The sequence below is a fragment of the Thalassophryne amazonica genome, chromosome 7, assembly GCF_902500255.1.
Source record: "Thalassophryne amazonica chromosome 7, fThaAma1.1, whole genome shotgun sequence".
Taxonomy (NCBI): Eukaryota; Metazoa; Chordata; class Actinopteri; order Batrachoidiformes; family Batrachoididae; genus Thalassophryne; species Thalassophryne amazonica.
The window spans coordinates 78589792-78609539 of record NC_047109.1 but is presented as its reverse complement, the minus strand read 5'-3'; the positions used below and the strand labels follow the sequence as shown (position 1 = coordinate 78609539).

The following is a 19748-nucleotide window of genomic DNA, read 5'->3' as shown; positions in this document are numbered from 1 at the left end:
CAACTGACCTAAAGCGAAATGGAGGAATATTTTGTGGACTGCTGAGAGTAAAATTGTTCTTTTTGGGTCCAAGGGCCGCAGACAGTTTGTGAGACGACCCCCAAACTCTGAATTCAAGCCACAGTTCACAGTGAAGACAGTGAAGCATGGTGGTGCAAGCATCATGATATGGGCATGTTTCTCCTACTATGGTGTTGGGCCTATATATCGCATACCAGGTATCATGGATCAGTTTGGATATGTCAAAATACTTGAAGAGGTCATGTTGCCTTATGCTGAAGAGGACATGCCCTTGAAATGGGTGTTTCAACAAGACAATGACCCCAAGCACACTAGTAAATTAGTAAAATCTTGGTTCCAAACCAACGAAATTAATGCCTTGCAGATGTGAAGAAATCATGAAAAACTGTGGTTATACAACTAAATACTAGTTTAGTGATTCACAGGATTGCTAAAAAAGCAGTTTGAACATAATAGTTTTGAGTTTGTAGCGTCAACAGCAGATGCTACTATTATTGTGAACACCCCCTTTTCTACTTTTTTTTTTTTTACTAACAGCCCAATTTCATAGCCTTAAGAGTGTGCATATCATGAATGCTTGGTCTTGTTAGATCTGTGAGAATCTACTGAATCTACTGGTACCTTGTTTCCCATGTAACAATAAGAAATATACTCAAAACCTGGATTAATCTTTTTAGTCACATAGCACTACTATTATTCTGAACACTACTGTATGGTCATGCCAGATACTAATGTGTGAGTTTTGTTCTTTTTTGTTCTTTTTTTTTCTTGGCATGGGCTGCCCCATTGGTGTACAGATGTAAAAGCAATTCAAAGGAAGAATGTTGAAAAATCAGCCAAACCCTTTTATTCCATTTTGGAGATAACGATGCTCACTGGGGTTCTGTGGTGTCTCAGAGCCTCAAAGATTGTTCAGATGTTCAGATGTATTAGTCACCTTATTTCTCATGTCATCTGGAATTTCTTTTGACCTTTGTATATTCTGCTACTGGGTGAGACATTTTATCCAACTTCATGCTGCTGAAACAGTTCTGTTTAACTGATAATTTTCCTGTACAGAGCTAGCAGCAATCCGTGCTGAGTTTACCATATCTAATCCATCTGATCTCCGATACCAATGCAGTTTGGTACATTTGTATAATTAGTAGTTAAGGAACAACAAAAGATCAGATGGTATTTTATTATTTTTCTTCTATAAATAAAATCAGCATTTAAAAACTACATTTTGCATTTTGTCACTTTGCCGTTGTTTTATGTTAATGTTTGAATGTTTGAAACAATGAGACACATGCTGGCTTGACAGCAACAAAGCTCCACTAGTGCAGTGGAAAACTGAAACAATCCTGCAAATGGTGATACAAGCATCAAAGTTTGCACAAATACTCCTTAGACATTACTCTTTTGAAAAACCCGAGTAGCCGCGTCCAGGTAGGGGTCAATTGAAGAATTACACAGGGGTCAAAATTAAAAATGCTCCAATCAAATTGAAAACTACACTACATTATTTGTCTGATCATAACAATTCCAAAAAGGTATAGTTTGGACTATCTACGACTGAATGTTCAGGAGTTATGGGGTAAAAACAGCAAAAATGGTGACAAAGGTAAGTTTCAGTTTGTACATGGATCAAAGGTTAAAGTTCCTTCAATAATGGTAAAAAGTGATGCCAATTATTGGTTGATTAATAAATGGAATAGTTTTGACTGTGTTGAATGCTTAATCTCCAAAGTAAAGGACAAACAAGGTCAACGTCCATTGGATTCTATGACGTGACATATGTTACCCTGTAATATGAACTAAGCATGACACATGATGCAAACTATTCCTTTTTAAAACCCTGTTAACTCAACTAATAATTTGCAACATTTTTACCACAACTGGAGCAACTTTAACTTTTCAATTTGATAGGAGCATTTTTAACCTATTGCTATTGCTCTTACTCCCCTGATGATGAAACTGTTTGAGAAACTTTTCAAAGACATTATCTTATTTTATACTGCTGACAAAATGGATCCTCTACAATTTGCCTATCAGCCCAGTAAAGGGGTGGAGGATGCTAAAATATTTACAAAGTTTTAAATCACCTTGAAAATCCTGGAACTTTTGCAAGGCTTTTATTTGCAGACTTCTCATCAGCTTTTAATAAAATGCAACCGCATGTTTTAATTGAGAGACTCTCTTCACATTTTAATCTACCTGATCAGCTGCTGGCAATCCTTCTGGACTTCCTCACTAACAGAGTGCAGCGTGTGCGGGTAAATGGGCAGATTTCTGATGCTCTTGTGTCCAATACCAGCTCTCCTCAAGGATGTGTACTATCGTCACTTCTTTTTATTTTGTACACAGACAGGTGTAGGAGCCCAAACAGCAACACACACTTTGTCAAATTCTCTGATGACACAGTGTTGCTGTCCCTTCTATGAAGTGATGATCAGGGGCATGGCTCGGCCCTGTCTTCATTTGTCACATGGTGTGATCAAAACTATCTGGACCTGAACGTTGCAAAAACAAAAGAAACCATTATATATTTCAGGAAATGTAAGAGTGTTCATACTCCTAGCATCATTCATGATGAAGATGTCCAGATAGTGGAGCAATATAAATATCTGGGAACCATTTTTGATGCTAAACTGAGATTTGATGACAACACAGAGGCCATCTGTAAAAAAGCACAGCAGAGGATTTATCTGCTGCACAAACTTCGATCCTTTGAAGTGAGTGAGAGGATCCTCAGAGTCTGTTACTGTTCCTACATAGAGAGCCTGCTCACCTTCTCCTTTGTCTCTTGGTTTGGTTGTCTGTCTATGAAGGACAAGAACAGCCTGAACAATATAGTGAAAGCCTGTTCCAAAATAATTGGCATCCAGCAGAGAGACCTGGCATCACTGTGGGAGAGTCGTGTCATGACAAAAGCCCAGCAGATCATTGATTTAGATCAGAGACACATCTTATCATTAGGCTTTACACTCATGCCCTCTGGGCGGCGCTATCAGATGCCCCAGATGAGAACTAATTGCTATTCAATGTCTTTTATTCCTTCTGCGATTAGACTCCTGAACACTGGCTGAGGATTTTGTCCTTGTTTTTAACCTTGATTCTGTGATTGTTATTTAGCATATACCTATGTAAATGTTATGTTTGTGTTTTTATGGTTGGCCAGGGGGTCTGCAATGAATTGCCCTTTAAGGGACTATAATAAAGTATTCTGATTCTGATTCTAATTATGACCCCTACCTGGCTGCCTATTGAAAATTCATGTGGCAAGTTGATGTTTTCAAAAGAGTAATGTCTAAGGATTATTTGTGCCAAATTTGATGCTTGTATCATCATTTGCAGGATTTTGCTCTGAATATTAGCTGCTGCACTACACCAGGTCATATGAAATATGGACTTTATTATTAATAATACATTATTTCTGTTGCTCTGGTAAAAATCAGATACTTGTAATAGTCTGTACTTGTCAGACTAATGTCCATATCCCTCTTGGATTGACTAAAATTATAATGCTGTTTTATGTTCCCATCTATTTGATTATGAACAAAACACAGCACCTTGATTTTGACCTTCGAGGTCAATCAATGTCAAATATGATGACAGATTTTGAAAACGTGGAAGAAATCAGAAGGACATTTGAGGACAAATACTTTTTCACACAGCTGATAAAAATGCCACATGTGTAATCAGATTACTCCGGAGGTCGGGGGAAGCAGGGGGCGTGGCCACAATGGAAGGTTCAATAATACTGTTGACCCATGCGTCCTTAAGCAAGATGCAGAAGCTGATGTTTCTCCTGGTGTGTGCAGGTCAGCACCTTGCAGCTCCTGGCATGACATGTGATTATAAACCACTTTAGACTATAGCATGTTCCAAAGGCCTCAATGAAATAATTACACAGAATTCAACCTGAAGTTTGTGCTACAGTGCTCAGGCCTGTGTTCTATATAATGACCACTAGATGGAGATGTCACTGTAATAATCTCAGTTTAACAGTTGGGGAAATGAGTAATTTGGACAATTGTGTCATTTGTTTTGCTTAAATATCGCATGTATATTTAGCATGAGTGAACAGAGGACCATTTAGAATGATGGGGAAGAGGCGAGGCCAGAGTGGAACCGCGTGGAAGAGGTTAATGAAGGCAGACCAGCCTGGATTATCAGACATGAATAGAGGAGGTGGATAAGCAGGACTGTAATTGCTCCCTGTCAGACCTGAAATAGCCTCAGTGGGAAGTCATACTCTGAGGATGGAAACAAACTGACAGTTTCAGGATCCAACATAAAAAAAAAGAAAAAAAAAAAAGTTTTATACCTCACTATAGTATAGTTTAAAAAAAACAGTATGTGCATTTAAATGGTAAATGGACTGCATTTTTATAGTGCTTTTCCATCTGCATCAGAAGCTCAAAGTGCTTTAAAATTATGCCTCACATTCACACAGATACACTCACACACATTTAAAGGGGTAAGATTGTGTTATAACTTTTATGTTACGTGGGTGGTGGTTTTCTTGTTCAGCATCTTCAGTCTCACAATGCTTGTACCAGGAAAAGCTATAGATTTTGAAACACACACACACATCACAACCACCACCTGAAGCTAGAACCACCCCTGAATAACTTGTTTTGGACTCATGTGACATATGTTACGGCAGACATTCATTGCTGGAGTCCTGCATTTTCTCTGTGACACACCCACTGAGTGATGTGTAACAGCCACATAGACTGTGTGGGACAGGCACGGACAGATCCCCCCCGTGTAAAGGGGAAGTATGTGACACAAGCAACAGCTCCTTGTTATTAAAAAATGACAAGCAGGACACAGATTGTTTCTGACATAGCTGAACATGGGATTTTTCTCCTCAGTGTCCATATTTTTGCATACAAGCTTTTATGGACAAATTCACTTTCTACAACAACTTTGGTGTTCGTAAAAGATTGTGGCAATCAAAGCCGGTGAGTACACTAATCACTTTTGACCAGAATTGTATGACAGACATTCCTTAAAAAAAAAAAAAAAAAAAAAGCTAAAAGAAAATTGAGGGGTGTCAATGGGGCACCTGCAGTAGCACTCTAAAATAATTAACCCCATGTTTCCTCAGCCTTAAAACCGCATACTGTAAGTTATGCATGCACACTTTTATTTTCTGATTAAGCTACACTTACAACATAGGTTACATTTCAGTGTTTATTATTTGTTCCCCATGCACTATAGCCACTGATAAATAAATAAATAAATAAATAAATGAATAAATAAAATAAAAAGCTAACCAGGGCTAACTTCTAAAACTGATGCAGAATTGATATAAACCAGTATTTTACAAAACAAGCAACATTGGCCTTAGTGGCCAGGACCACACAATTAGAAACACACACACACACACACACACACACACACACACACACACACACACACACACACACACACACACACACACACACACACACACACACACACAAATCCTTTCAACCACTTACTCCAATTAAGGGTGGGGAGGGGGGGAGGGTATTGGGGGCTGGAGCCTGGAGCCTATCCCAGCAGTCATAGGGTGTGAGGTGGGGTTCACCCTGGACAGGGCGCCAGTCTGTCGCAGACCACATATAGACAAACAAACAGATTCACATCCACACGCACACAGACAATTTAAAGTTTCCAGTCCACCTCAGCTGCATGTCTTTGGATATGGGAGGAAGCCGGAGCACCAGGAGGGAACCCACACAAACACGGGAAAAACATGCAAACTCCACACAGAAAGGTCACAGGGGGAAATCGATCCCATGACCTTCTTGCTGTGAGGCAACAGCGCTAACCACTAATCCACCCTGCTGCCCCAATTAGAAGCAAACCTTCATAATTCACTTCAAATAAATACTCAAACTCATTTTTTTTTCTGCCTCAGCAGATACACCCGTGCACCAGACAGCAGGTGCTGCCTTTAATTTCTGTATTTCTACTTTTATTGTCATTGTAAAGCACTTTGTAATTTTATTTTGGAATATTCTATACAAATAAACTTTACTTACATACAGCACCCCCTGTTGACTTTATACTTTTTTTAATCATTCAGATGTTAGTTGTGAGGTTAAGATGAAGAGCATTTGGAACGAGAACAAAGTGACTTTTTGTAACCAATCAATCAATCAATCAACTTTTTTCTTGTATAGCGCCAAATCACAACAAACAGTTGCCCCAAGGCGCTCCACATTGCAAGGCAAGGCCATACAATAATTATGAAACACAGTCTACGTCTAAAGCAACATAACCAAGGGATGGTCCAGGGTCACCCGATCCAGCCCTAACTATAAGCCTTAGCGAAAAGGAAAGTTTTAAGCCTAATCTTAAAAGTAGAGAGGGTATCTGTCTCCCTGATCTGAATTGGGAGCTGGTTCCACAGGAGAGGAGCCTGAAAGCTGAAGGCTCTGCCTCCCATTCTACTCTTACAAACCCTAGGAACTACAAGTAAGCCCGCAGTCTGAGAGCGAAGCGCTCTAATGGGGTAATATGGTACTACGAGGTCCCTAAGATAAGATGGGACCTGATTATTCAAAACCTTATAAGTAAGAAGAAGAATTTTAAATTCTATTCTAGCATTAACAGGAAGCCAATGAAGGGAGGCCAACATGGGTGAGATATGCTCTCTCCTGCTAGTCCCCGTCAGTACTCTAGCTGCAGCATTCTGAACCAACTGAAGGCTTTTTAGGGAACTTTTAGGACAACCTGATAATAATGAATTACAATAGTCCAGCCTAGAGGAAATAAATGCATGAATTAGTTTTTCAGCATCACTCTGAGACAAGACCTTTCTGATTTTAGAGATATTGCGTAAATGCAAAAAGGCAGTCCTACATATTTGTTTAATATGCGCTTTGAATGACATATCCTGATCAAAAATAACTCCAAGATTTCTCACAGTATTACTAGAGATCAGGGAAATGCCATCCAGAGTAACGATCTGGTTAGACACCATGCTTCTAAGATTTGTGGGGCCAAGTACATAACTTCAGTTTATCTGAGTTTAAAAGCAGGAAATTAGAGGTCATCCATGTCTTTATGTCTGTAAGACAATCCTGCAGTTTAGCTAATTGGTGCGTATCCTCTGGCTTCATGGATAGATAAAGCTGGGTATCATCTGCGTAACAATGAAAATTTAAGCAATACCGTCTAATAATACTGCCCAAGGGAAGCATGTATAAAGTGAATAAAATTGGTCCTAGCACAGAACCTTGTGGAACTCCATAATTAACTTAGTCTGTGAAGAAGATTCCCCATTTACATGAACAAACTGTAATCTATTAGACAAATATGATTCAAACCACCGCAGCGCAATGCCTTTAATACCTATGACATGCTCTAATCTCTGTAATAAAATTTATGGTCAACAGTATCAAAAGCAGCACTGAGGTCCAACAGAACAAGCACAGAGATAAGTCCACTGTCCGAAGCCATAAGAAGATCATTTGTAACCTTCACTAATGCTGTTTCTGTACTATGATGAATTCTAAAACCTGACTGAAACTCTTCAAATAGACCATTCCTCTGCAGGTGATCAGTTAGCTGTTTTACAACTACCCTCTCAAGAATCTTTGAGAGAAAAGGAAGGTTGGAGATTGGCCTATAATTAGCTAAGATAGCTGGGTCAAGTGATGGCTTTTTAAGTAATGGTTTAATTACTGCCACCTTAAAGGCCTGTGGTACATAACCAACTAACAAAGATAGATTGATCATATTTAAGATTGAAGCATTAAATAATGGTAGGACTTCCTTGAGCAGCCTGGCAGGAATGGGGTCTAATAAGCATGTTGATGGTTTGGATGAAGTAACTAATGAAAATAACTCAGACAGAACAATCGGAGAGAAAGAGTCTAACCAAATACCGGCATCACTGAAAGCAGCCAAAGATAACGATACATCTTTGGGATGGTTATGAGTAATTTTTTCTCTAATAGTCAAAATTTTGTTAGCAAAGAAAGTCATGAAGTCATTACTAGTTAAAGTTAATGGAATACTCAGCTCAATAGAGCTCTGACTCTTTGTCAGCCTGGCTACAGTGCTGAAAAGAAACCTGGGGTTGTTCTTATTTTCTTCAATTAGTGATGAGTAGAAAGATGTCCTAGCTTCACGAAGGGCTTCTTATAGAGCAACAAACTCTTTTTCCAGGCTAAGTGAAGATCTTCTAAATTAGTGAGACGCCATTTCCTCTCCAACTTACGGGTTATCAGCTTTAAGCTACGAGTTTGTGAGTTATACCACGGAGTCAGACACTTCTGATTTAAAGCTCTCTTTTTCAGAGGAGCTACAGCATCCAAAGTTGTCTTCAATGAGGATGTAAAACTATTGACAAGATACTCTAACTCCCTTACAGAGTTTAGGTAGCTACTCTGCTCTGTGTTGGTATATGACATTAGAGAACATAAAGAAGGAATCATATCCTTAAACCTAGTTACAGCGCTTTCTGAAAGACTTCTAGTGTAATGAAACTTATTCCCACTGCAGGGTAGTCCATCAGGGTAAATGTAAATGTTATTAAAAAATGATCAGACAAAAGGGAGTTTTCAGGGAATACTGTTAAGTCTTCTATTTCCATACCATAAGTCAGAACAAGATCTAAAATATGATTAAAGTGGTGGGTGGACTCATTTACTTTTTGAGCAAAGCCGATAGAGTCTAATAATAGATTAAATGCAGTGTTTGAGGCTGTCATTCTCAGCATCTGTGTGGATGTTAAAATCGCCCACTATAATTATCTTATCTGAGCTAAGCACTAAGTCAGACAAAAGGTCTGAAAATTCACAGAGAAACTCACAGTAACGACCAGGTGGACGATAGATAATAACAAATAAAACTGGTTTTTGGGACTTCCAATTTGGATGGACAAGACTAAGAGACAAGCTTTCAAATGAATTAAAGCTCTGTCTAGGTTTTTGATTAATTAATAAGCTGGAATGGAAGATTGCTGGTTCCAGACAGCAGTCATGTGACTTTTTCAGTCACTGAAATGTTTTTTTTTTTTAACTCTATTTCTGTTTCTTTTCAGTCATAAAAGTCCAATAAAAGGTGTTAATGAATTAATGTTGCCGGTATGATATCAAAATGACTGAGAAAATGGGTGTTGGGTCTCTTCTCTAGAGGGGAGCGTTGGAAGTGATGCAACACATAGATCTGGGACAACACTTGAGGCTAACTGTCTGCAAGGTTTAATCTGTTGACATGGATGCCTAAATTAAAATCAACACACAATAGAACCTTAAGGCAAGCGTGACGTTTGCTGTGTGTTTCAGGCCTAACAGATGGAAATTTTGCTGAACCACTCTCTCACACATGAATGTCACTTGTAGGGAAAATAGAGTTGGCTTCATGTTTTCAGAAATTATTGAATGATTACACTGGCTTCATTGCTATTTTGAAGTTATGATACATTTTTGTAACCCTGGGGGTGGTTGCTATGGTTATGCTCCTGCATTTCCTCCTAAACTAAAAGACAACAAAAAAATTACCCATCACAACCTTGGCACCATGTTTAAGGATGGAAAAAAGTGAACTTATCTATTGGAAGACTTCTGGTGAGAGTTATGTTAAAAGGTTGTGTGATAGGCCTCCTATAAGCGTCGTCACTGGATCATAACCATCACCTTTTTCTGGTACAGAAGTCAGAAAAGGCTCTTTTTGTTTCACATCAAAGTGGGGAATCTTCTGCATTGACACACATTTGGAACATATGGCGCACATCACACGTTGTTCAGTTCCTTTGTCTGGTAGCAAAACCGCAGAACAAGCACAGATTTAAGGTTAATATAGGTGGGCTCGGTGCGCAAACAACGCAAACATATATAGAACTGCCTGCGCTCTCACTTCAAAAACCCACCAACACAGACCCGCAGCTGGAGCAAGACGAGGATGAGATTTAAACGTTCAAAGGTTGATGTGATTCCCGTAACCACTTCAAACAGGAGGCACGTCATACGCAGCGTTTGTGTTGGTGTTGAGGGCGCAGAGACACGTAGCTGCTGTCGGTGCCAAAACATAAGATTTTACTCCTGTTGGAAAATGTGAACGCACAACCTTTTGCTTTTTCTCTTCAGTGAAAAGACATTTTTAAAAATCCCTGTTTTGGTTAAACCGTGCTGAGTGTCCCGATCACAGTTTCATTTTTCATATCACGGATCCTGTGTTGAATCATGACAAATGGTTTGCGCGCTCCGGCTGACCTCTCCATCCGTGCGCGCCGTGCGCATGGTTTTGAAGGGGGGATGGGGGGGGGGGGGCGTTATGAGGCATGGGGTGGTGTGGGGTGGTGAGAAGAGAACAGATGCTTTAGATGTGACAGGTAAGAGCGCAGATATCCGTTATCCGCTTTCGCTGTCCTACCCGCCTCAGCGTACGATGCGCAAACGCGCACAGGCGAGAGGAGTAGGAGGAGTGGCGGGGAGATTTCCAAACCTGCCCACCTCTCCTCCCACTCTCTCACCTGTCAGCGGGACGATAGACACCACAGCGGGCCTATGGCACCGTGGGGCTGCGCCCTGCCCACCCCGGCGGTCTCCTCTCCAGCAGCGCAGAGCCAATCCGCGCCCGGGAGGAAAGTAGGGCAAGCCGCTTCCTGGTTCTCAGAAAGGAGGAGCTGGGAGTCGGAGTGGGCCAGCGGACTCTGAGGTGTGCGTGGGGTGGAGGGAGGGAGGGGGAGGGATGAGTGGGGGGGGGGCGAGACCAGCCCAGAAAGCCCGGCGGTCTGCAGACAGGAGGCAGCCGTCCGAGACTGACCAAAAAAAATTAAAATAGAAAATAAAACCCGCAGACGCGTAAAAACCTCCCCTGCCGCCGCGTATCGAGCTGTCGGAAGAGGACAGCAGGAGCAGTGACCCCCGGCGGAGCAGAAGAGTGGAATAAAAGAAGAAGAAGAAGGAGGAGGAGAAGAAGAAGTGGAGGCAGGGTGGGACGGACTAATCCAGGAAGTGCGGAGGCCGGTCAGGTGGGAGCCGACGATCAGGACAGGTGACACGCTCAGGTAACTGCTCACCTGACTCTCTCTTCATTTGTTGTGAGAGCGACAAATAAAACCAAAGTGTGTGTTTTAAGTTACACTGCTGTGCGCGTGGCACCGACGCGTTATCTCAGACGATGCCACTTGTCTCGATCGGGGTCACGGAAGGACTGTCCACGTCACGGGTGTTCGGTAACGCGCTGACATATTTCTCCTTCTCCTTCACCGCCAGCGCATGAGATATAGGTCTTGTATTTAATTATTTATTTATTTATTTTAATAAAATGATGTATAGGTGCTATAGTTTTTGATCTCCGCGGCTGTGCGCGCGCGCGCTGTCCAGGTGAGACAGCAGGGGTCATCGGGTCCATTTCTGGAGTCTCTGCTGCTAATTATAGCTGAGGGTGTCAGCTGACATCCAAAACCGAACCTGCTCTCACGCACATCACCTGCAGGCAGTGCGTGCTCAAGAGTACCACCGCCTTCACCTCAGACAGCTTCTCAGTGGCCTGTCATCATCATCATCATCATCATCATCTCCTCCTCCATGTCCATGTCGCACCCTGTGTTTTGTGTAAAGCGTTACAGTAGGATGTGCGCAGAGTGTAATGTTAGGTTTAGGGTGGGGAAGGCTGTTACGCTAGTGGGCTTTTGTGTGTGATTACAGAGGTAGAATTGTTGCTGACTCGCCCCTCTGACAGACCGGCTGAACAAGCTCAACAGGCTTGTTGCTTCCTGTCTTGAGCAAAGTTCTTTATTATTATTATTATTATTATTATTATTATTATTATTGTTGTTGTTATTTGCTTGAACCCTGATGCCCTCTAGGCTCAAAGCTCTTTAGCCCTTCTTTGTCCTGTGAGGGGGGCTTGTGTGGGACAAGAGAGCATCCTGCTCTGTTTCTGGAGACAGTTGTGAAGTTTTGTGTTCTGTGAATATTGTCCAGGCTTATCTCCCTCAGCACCACCAGGCACTGTGATCATTCACCACTTCACCCGTATAGAAGAAACATCTGCACTCTTAAACATTGCAGCCTTGTTTAGTTATGTCCACTTGATCTCTTTAACATGAAGAGCTCTTACACATTTTGGATGTTGAACTAAACTTTACAAGAGAGGTAGCAAGTGGACATAACCAAACAAGGCTGCAATGTTTTAGAGTGGGTTTTGGAATAAAGCCTTGGTGCTTTAATTTTGTCTGCAGCATAATTACACATCTGCACTTTGTCGGTCCGGTTCTGCCTGATATGATCTACATCTCACGCTGCTTTCTGCTTGCTTGTTTCGTGTTGCTGGGAACCCTCTGTCCCTCATCATCATCACGTTTGGTCTTAATATGCAGTTTCACATAAAGACACTCTGCAGAATTTAATTTTAATTTGCATACTTTACATGTAATATTATGAAGAGTCAAGTGCACTGCTCTGTGCATGCTCACACAACACCGCAAAGCTGCCTTGAGTCCTGGATGGCAACCACTAAGGCAGACAACTGATCCATCCCCATATCTCCAGGAAGAGCTGTGGAAATTTTTTATGTGTGTGTGTGTGTGTATATATATATATATATATATATAGAGAGAGAGAGAGAGAGAGTGTGTCATCAGCTATGTACAGTATTAATCGTATAAATTAAAATAATCAGTTCCATTCTGAAAACCCACATTGGAAATACCTTATGAAAGGTCATACACTGACCTTCTTAACCTCCAAACAGGTCTAGAAGGCCTGTTGGTACTGCTGCACATCTGGATAGTTGATGTACAAGACCAGAGTAACTGAGTAACTGCCAAGGTTGTTTCAAAAGCTCGTTTGAAATATTTTTTAACAATTCAAATAAACTGTAATCTGAAGAACAGTGCTTCCATTGCACACATTGCAATATTATACTTTTAGTACAGTAGTGTTCAGAATAATAATAGTGCTATGTAACTAAAAAGATTAATCCAGTTTTTGAGTATATTTCTTATTGTTATGTGGGAAACAAGGTACCAGTAGATTCAGTAGATTCTTACAAATCCAACAAGACCAAGCATTCATGATATGCACACTCTTAAGGCTATGAAATTGGGCTATGAGTAAAAAAACAAAAAAAAGGAAAAAAGGGGTTGTTCACAATAATAGTTGCATCTGCTGTTGATGCTACAAACTCAACACTGTTATGTTCAAACTACTTTATTAGCAATCCTGTGAATCACTAAACTAGTATTTAGTTGTATAACCACAGTTTTTCATGATTTCTTCACATCTGCGAGGCATTAATTTTGTTGGTTTGAAACCAAGATTTTGCTCATTTACTAGTGTGCTTGGGGTCAGTGGGCCTCATGTATCAACGTTGCGCACTTGTGGCATAAATTTACGGTGTAAATTTGAAGTACACCAAAGTTGCCGTGACATGTATCAAGCAGTGCGCACCTGCCCATTTCCAGCGTACGCCTGACGTGACCTTGATAAATGCGGCGGGTGAAAACAATCGTAATTATAATAAACACGCCCATAAATATTCAGACTCCGCTTCAGACACACCCTCATTTTACGACATGGAAGCCAGGAAGACGGCAAAGAAAAAGAACTCCACCAATCACGATGCGTGCCAATAGAGCGTCAAAAGCGGCCGTCGTATCAATTGTTTTGTAGTATAATCAAAAAAATGTTACAGTGGTCCCTCGTTTATCGCGGGAGTTACAATCTAAAAATAGTCCGCAAAAAGCGAAGTCCGCGACGTAGTCAGCGTTATTTTTTACAATTATTATAGACGTTTTAAAGCTGTAAAAACCTTGTAAAACCACTTTATACACTTTTCTCAATCAGGCATGAACATTTTCTCACTTTTCTCTCGTGTGTAAACACTCTCAAAGTTCAAACCTTAGTAGAAAAATAAGACCAAACTGTTTTCAGGCCCAAACATTTGTTTGAGAAATAAAAATAGAACGTTTTCCTATAAATAATTATGATGGCTTTTAGAACTAATGAATTTAATTTTAACAATCAACGTACGAGGTTGGACACATAAGAAATTATTAATAGTGACTGACCAGTATTTCACAGATCGCGCCTCTGCGTCCTGGCGCCACGCCTTTTTCCACTCACACCTCGCTGCAGGTGTCTGTTTCCGAGTGACAAACACAGTTATGAGTAGTTGTTGGCGCTCTTTTTTCTTCTGGGCGAGAAGATTCTTATAAACAGACACACAGAACACTGTAAAAAAAAAAAAAAAAAAAAAAAAAAGCATGCAAAATTGGACTAAAAACTGTGAAACGGCGAGGCCACGAAAGGTGAACCGCGTTATAGCGAGGGACCACTGTATTCTCTTTTCACATGTCAATAATTCTTGACGTGGATATTTGCTCGCTCAATTAATAAGACACGCCTAATTTTTCAGATATCTTTATTCTTAAGATGTATTTCTTTATTTATTTTATTGTGACAAACGAATGGAGACGACACAACCTGATTGCAGCACGGGCGAAGGGAATGACAAAACTACAGTTGTAATTATCAGTTTCATAGTCTAAAACGATCACACCACATAAAGTTTAGCTCAGCGCTGCTCTGGCTCCAGGCTCTGGAGAAAAAGGCGAGCAGCGCTTTCTTTGCGGTCAGCGCTGTGGCCACGGATCGTGCTCAATAGACCAGCAATCCCGCAAAAGCGGGATTTGTATTGATTATTATGTAGTATAATCAGGAAAGTGTTATTTATGTAACATATGCATTGATTTGTATAATGGCACTGTTTATCATGTTGATCAGTTTCATTTTTATGTGGATTCCAGCGCTGGTTCATTTTGGTGTATAATTTACGCCATCTCTCGACCTGGTGTATATTTTCAGCGCAGCGTACGCCAACGACCACATTGATAAATGCCAAGTAGCGCAGCCGTTTTGGCGTACACCCCATATACGCTCAAATATCGCCGTACGCACGTTGATACGAGGCCCATTGTCTTGTTGAAACACTCATTTCAAGGACATGTCCTCTTCAGCATAAGGCAGCATGACCTCTTCAAGTATTTTGACATATCCAGACTGATCCATGATACCTGGTATGCGATATATAGGCCCAACACCATAGTAGGAGAAACATGCCCATATCATGATGCTTGCACCACCATGCTTCACTGTCTTCACTGTGAACTGTGGCTTGAAATGAGAGTTTGGGGGTCGTCTCACAAACTGTCTGTGGCCCTTGGACCCTAAAAGAACAATTTTACTCTCATCACTCCACAAAATATTCCTCCATTTCTCTTTAGGCCAGTTGATGTGTTCTTTGGCAAATTGTAACCTCTTCTGCACATGTCTTTTATTTAACAGTGGGACTTTGCGGTGGATTCTTGCAAATAAATTAGCTTCACAAAGGCATCTTCTAACTGTCACAGCACTTACAGGTAACTCCAGACTGTCTTTGATCATCCTGGAGCTGATCAATGGGTGAGCCTTTGCCATTCTGGTTATTCTTCTATCCATTTTGATGGTTGTTTTCCGTTTTCTTGTACGCATGTTTTTTTTTTTTTTTTTCTCCAAGCATTGGAGATCATTGTAGATGAACAGCCTATAATTTTTTGCACCTGCGTATAAGTTTTCCCCTCTCCAATCAACTTTTTGAATCAAACTACACTGTTCTTCTGAACAATATCTTGAACGTCCCATTTTCCTCAGGCTTTCAAAGAGAAAAGCATGTTCAACAGGTGCTGGCTTCATCCTTACACAGGGGACAGCTGATTCACACCTGTTTCTTCCACAAAATTGATGAACTCACTGACTGAATGCCACACTACTATTATTGTGAATACCCCCTTTTCTATTTTTTTTACTCATAGCCCAATTTCATAGCCTTAAGAGTGTGCATATCATGAATGCTTGGTCTTGTTGGATTTGTGAGAATCTACTGAATCTACTGGTACCTTGTTTCCCATATAACAATAAGAAATATACTCAAAACCTGGATTAATCTTTTAGTCACATAGCACTACTATTATTCTGAACACTATTGCATGTGGCCAGCGTGTACAGGTGAAGATGGTTAAATGGAAGCAGCACTGAGTTGCAGAGGTGTTTGAAGCAGGGGTCACATGACAAGGGTGCACTGGATTTCTGCAAGGTGGAGCAGAGTTTATGTGAATGATACAAAGTGACTGGTTGACCGCCTGAACTCGCTTACACTTGCACCTGTGGACCATTTTCTGCCTTCATCTTTGAAGATCTTGGTTTTCATTTCTACTCGCCACCTAAAATTTGATCTAAAGCATCACATGATAAAGCCCAGTTTATTCAGCATTAGTATTTTCATGCACTGAGTTCTGTTTCTATGTTGCAGTTTCTGTTCTCACTGTGGATATGTGCTGAAATGCAATTAGATCACTTGGTTAATTTTACTTCTGTGTTTCTTTCAGGTGTGTGATCTCTGTTGACCTCTGAGCATCAAGAGAAAGGGGACGAGAGAGCGATCAGGTGTCCATCTTCTCTTGGTTTTATGGACTGGAGGTACGACACACTGGACACCAGCATCAGTTTCACTCTCTTAATTGATTGTTTTAAATTTTTGTGTTGTTGCTCATTTTGTTAAGTGGAAGGATTCTATTTTGTGATGAGAGAAAACAAGCAGGGTGACGATTGTAACAAAGGCAGCATGACATCATTCTGTTGGGTGAAATTTTCCTCTGAAGTTCATATTAATGATCAAATATGTATCGGCTTGCCCTGCGATAGACTAGTGTCCTGTCCAGGAGGTACCCCACCCAGGGGCGCCGCCAGGGATTTTGGTCCCCATGAAAAGAAATCTTACTGGGCTACCCCCCCCCCCCCCTTACTTTTTTATTGATATTGTAATTGTATTAGGGGCCTCTCTGGGCACCTGTCAATCATGAGCCCCTAGAACCCTTCTACGTATTCTCCCCTTTTCGGCACCCCTCACCCCACCTCACACACTGGCTATGTTTACATGCCGTTAATATTCGGGATAAGGTCAATATTCTGGTTTCTGAATCATTAGGAATAACCCGTTTACATGCTAAAGCAGACAGAGTTACTCCTGTATACATGGTCATTGGTATCATTTGGAATATCCCCATCTAAACAGCGATGCACATCTTCCACTGGTGCTTGATTTGGTCTGGTGTTCATGCAAATCCTGCTTCACGTAACTTTTCGTCCACCTTCTTGTAAATGTTGCTATCTCGGTACTTTCTACCGTCAATAAAAGGCATTATACTTGTATTTATGTCTTTCATGATACTAATGAAGTACTCGGTTTCCTCCTGGCTCCAAAAGTGTGGTGCTGTGCTGCTGCGTCTGGATTTCCCCATGCTTGTTTACCTCTGCTTCGGTGGGTTGCGTGCACCACATACAAATAGTTTCCATACTCAAAAGACCAAGATTCTTTGCGGATAGGACATGCGCAGAACACAAAATAATGTTCCTTTCTATGGGGATATTACGATGCGCATTTATATGACCTGATATTCGTTTTAGAAAAGGAGTAACCCAGGGGTCATATTTGGGTTTTTAAAAACCGGAATATGAGCATATTCGGATTTTTGCGGGTGTTTACATGGCCATGCGCAACCAGGTTATTGCTAATATTCCGGTTATGAAAGGGTTATTGGCTGCATGTAAACATAGTCACTGACTGCTATGATAGGCTGCAGTGCCCCATGGCCCTTAATTGGAGTAAGTGGGTTTAGAAATGAACAAATGTATTGAGTTAAACATTGCATTTTTGTAAGCTTTCCTTTAGTTTTGGAACACTTCAAACAAATGTTGTTTTGAAATGGTTCAAAACTTGCTAGCTTGAAGTTGGATCACTTTCCTTCTGTTAGTGTGGTTCTATAGCTACAAATGAGTTATAGCCATGTGACTGACGTTTCAAGACATAGTTTTAGACTCGTTGAACTATGGTCACAACAGCTGATGCAAAGATGCTTTTGGAGTGGAGCTTTTCAGCTTTTATTCAAAGGGTTTAGCAAAATTATCACATTGACCATTTAGGAATTATGAGCATTTATATACACAGTGTATTACAGATAGATAGTTTTCTTTACACATGTCAGCGGATAGATACATGGACATTACCAAGTCATTTAATATGTCTTGGATTTCATTTCTCTCAGTAATTAAGAAATACACACAGCATGGTAATGCACGGTACATGTGTTTAGAAGTAAGAAGTTTGCAAAAACTGAGTGATGGTGCAAGAAGGAGATGAGTGAAGGGAGCCAGCATTGCACCCGATGGCTTTTAAAGTCTTTGTTTCAGTATATTTGTACCCCACCGAGGGGACATTTGTGTAAAATTTAAACGTTCAACAGAAAATATGATCATTGCAATCTAGTTTCTGAATACCTACTGTTTATTAACAAAGTTATCATGGACGTATCACTCATGCTGAAGGGTTCATTTTAACATCAGCACACAGGGACGTCTCATCAAGTCCCTGCTGTCTAATGAAGTCAATCATAAATATTATATATTGATGCCTTTGAGCTGCCCGGGTGTTTGTAACCGTGTGCGTGTGTCTGTGGTGGGCAAGTCTATGTGACAAATCATGTGATTGTGGCTGTGTTGCAGTCATGACTGCTGACAGTGTGTCCATGAACCGGTGGGTAAGAGGAAGTGACACCAAGTGGTCTGTCAGGGAAGAACATGTTCACACTCCAACATGCACATGACATGTACACACTGTTCCAGGAAATGCTTGAATTAGGATGTGTGAGCCTATAAAGAAAATTTCCCCAAATCATGCATTGGTCTTTCAGTTTCACACAAAGTGGCTGTGTGGGAGGACGTATGGGAGGGGGGTAGGATTGAAAGAAGCAAAGTGTTCCCCCTCTCTTCCCTCTCAAGGTATATCACGCTTTTACCCCCGCTTTTCTCTTGAGTCTGTTGTTCGCATTTTGCCGTGCAGTTTCCACTATCCTTACCAGATCCATCCATTTTTTTTTTCTCCTAACCTTCAATTGTTGCTCCTCATGTTCATGTGAAAAATAAGGAGCATAGAGCTGATGTGATTAGTCCATCAACAGAAAATCAATCGCCAATCACTTGAAAGTTGGTTAGATGTGAAAATCCAAGTGGTGTCAACTCCATTTTCTAAATGGCAGCATCTGCTGCTCTGCTTTTTCTCGTTTTAAAGTGACGCGCTTTCGTGTTTTTTGACTGCTGGTTGGACAAAAAGTGATATTTTAAAACATTAGCCAAACAGGGAAATTTTCATTATATTTCAAGATGTTATAGACAATAATTACAGTTTATATTGAAACTATATATTTCAAGTTGTACTCACAAAGAAGGCTGTCACTCATAAAAGCCATATTCCATTTGACTCTTTATTCAGTTCTGTAACAAATCACCTTAAGTCCAGTTTATTTAAACACTCATCAACCAGATGTTCTCACTGCTTTAGCTTGTAGCCCTCATTTAAAATTTTAGAATTTTTTACCAAATAAACAACAACAAACATTTACTTCTGAGCAGGTACAGTTTTAACCAGTGGTGTGTACAGCTAACCTAAATGTTAGCTTCAGTAACAGCTAACTGAAAAGTTAACAGATAAACAACTAAAACCTTTTATCTGAAGCTGTCAAGAACCACTAACCTTTAAAATATGAATTTACCTTTGGGTGAATTTTTTTATTATTTATTTTTTATTTGTTTACTTTTTGTGTGCTAAAAACATGAAAAACAGAAGTTAAAAAGTTCAACACTTCATATCTTGTAGTGTAAACACGCCACATCCCAAAAAGGTTTAGCGTGCTAAAG

General features: G+C 40.5%; 1 protein-coding gene across 1 annotated transcript in view; it reads left to right on the top strand.

Annotated features, from left to right (window-relative positions):
- Nucleotides 1-10721: 10721 nt before the first annotated feature.
- Nucleotides 10722-19748, top strand: part of zbtb7b (zinc finger and BTB domain containing 7B) — a 51907-nt gene continuing 42880 nt past the window's right edge. The window contains exons 1-2 of the mRNA XM_034174671.1: nt 10722-11020; nt 16385-16475. The gene's annotated coding sequence lies outside the window, so the exon portion shown is untranslated. The remainder of the gene's footprint in view (nt 11021-16384; nt 16476-19748) is intronic.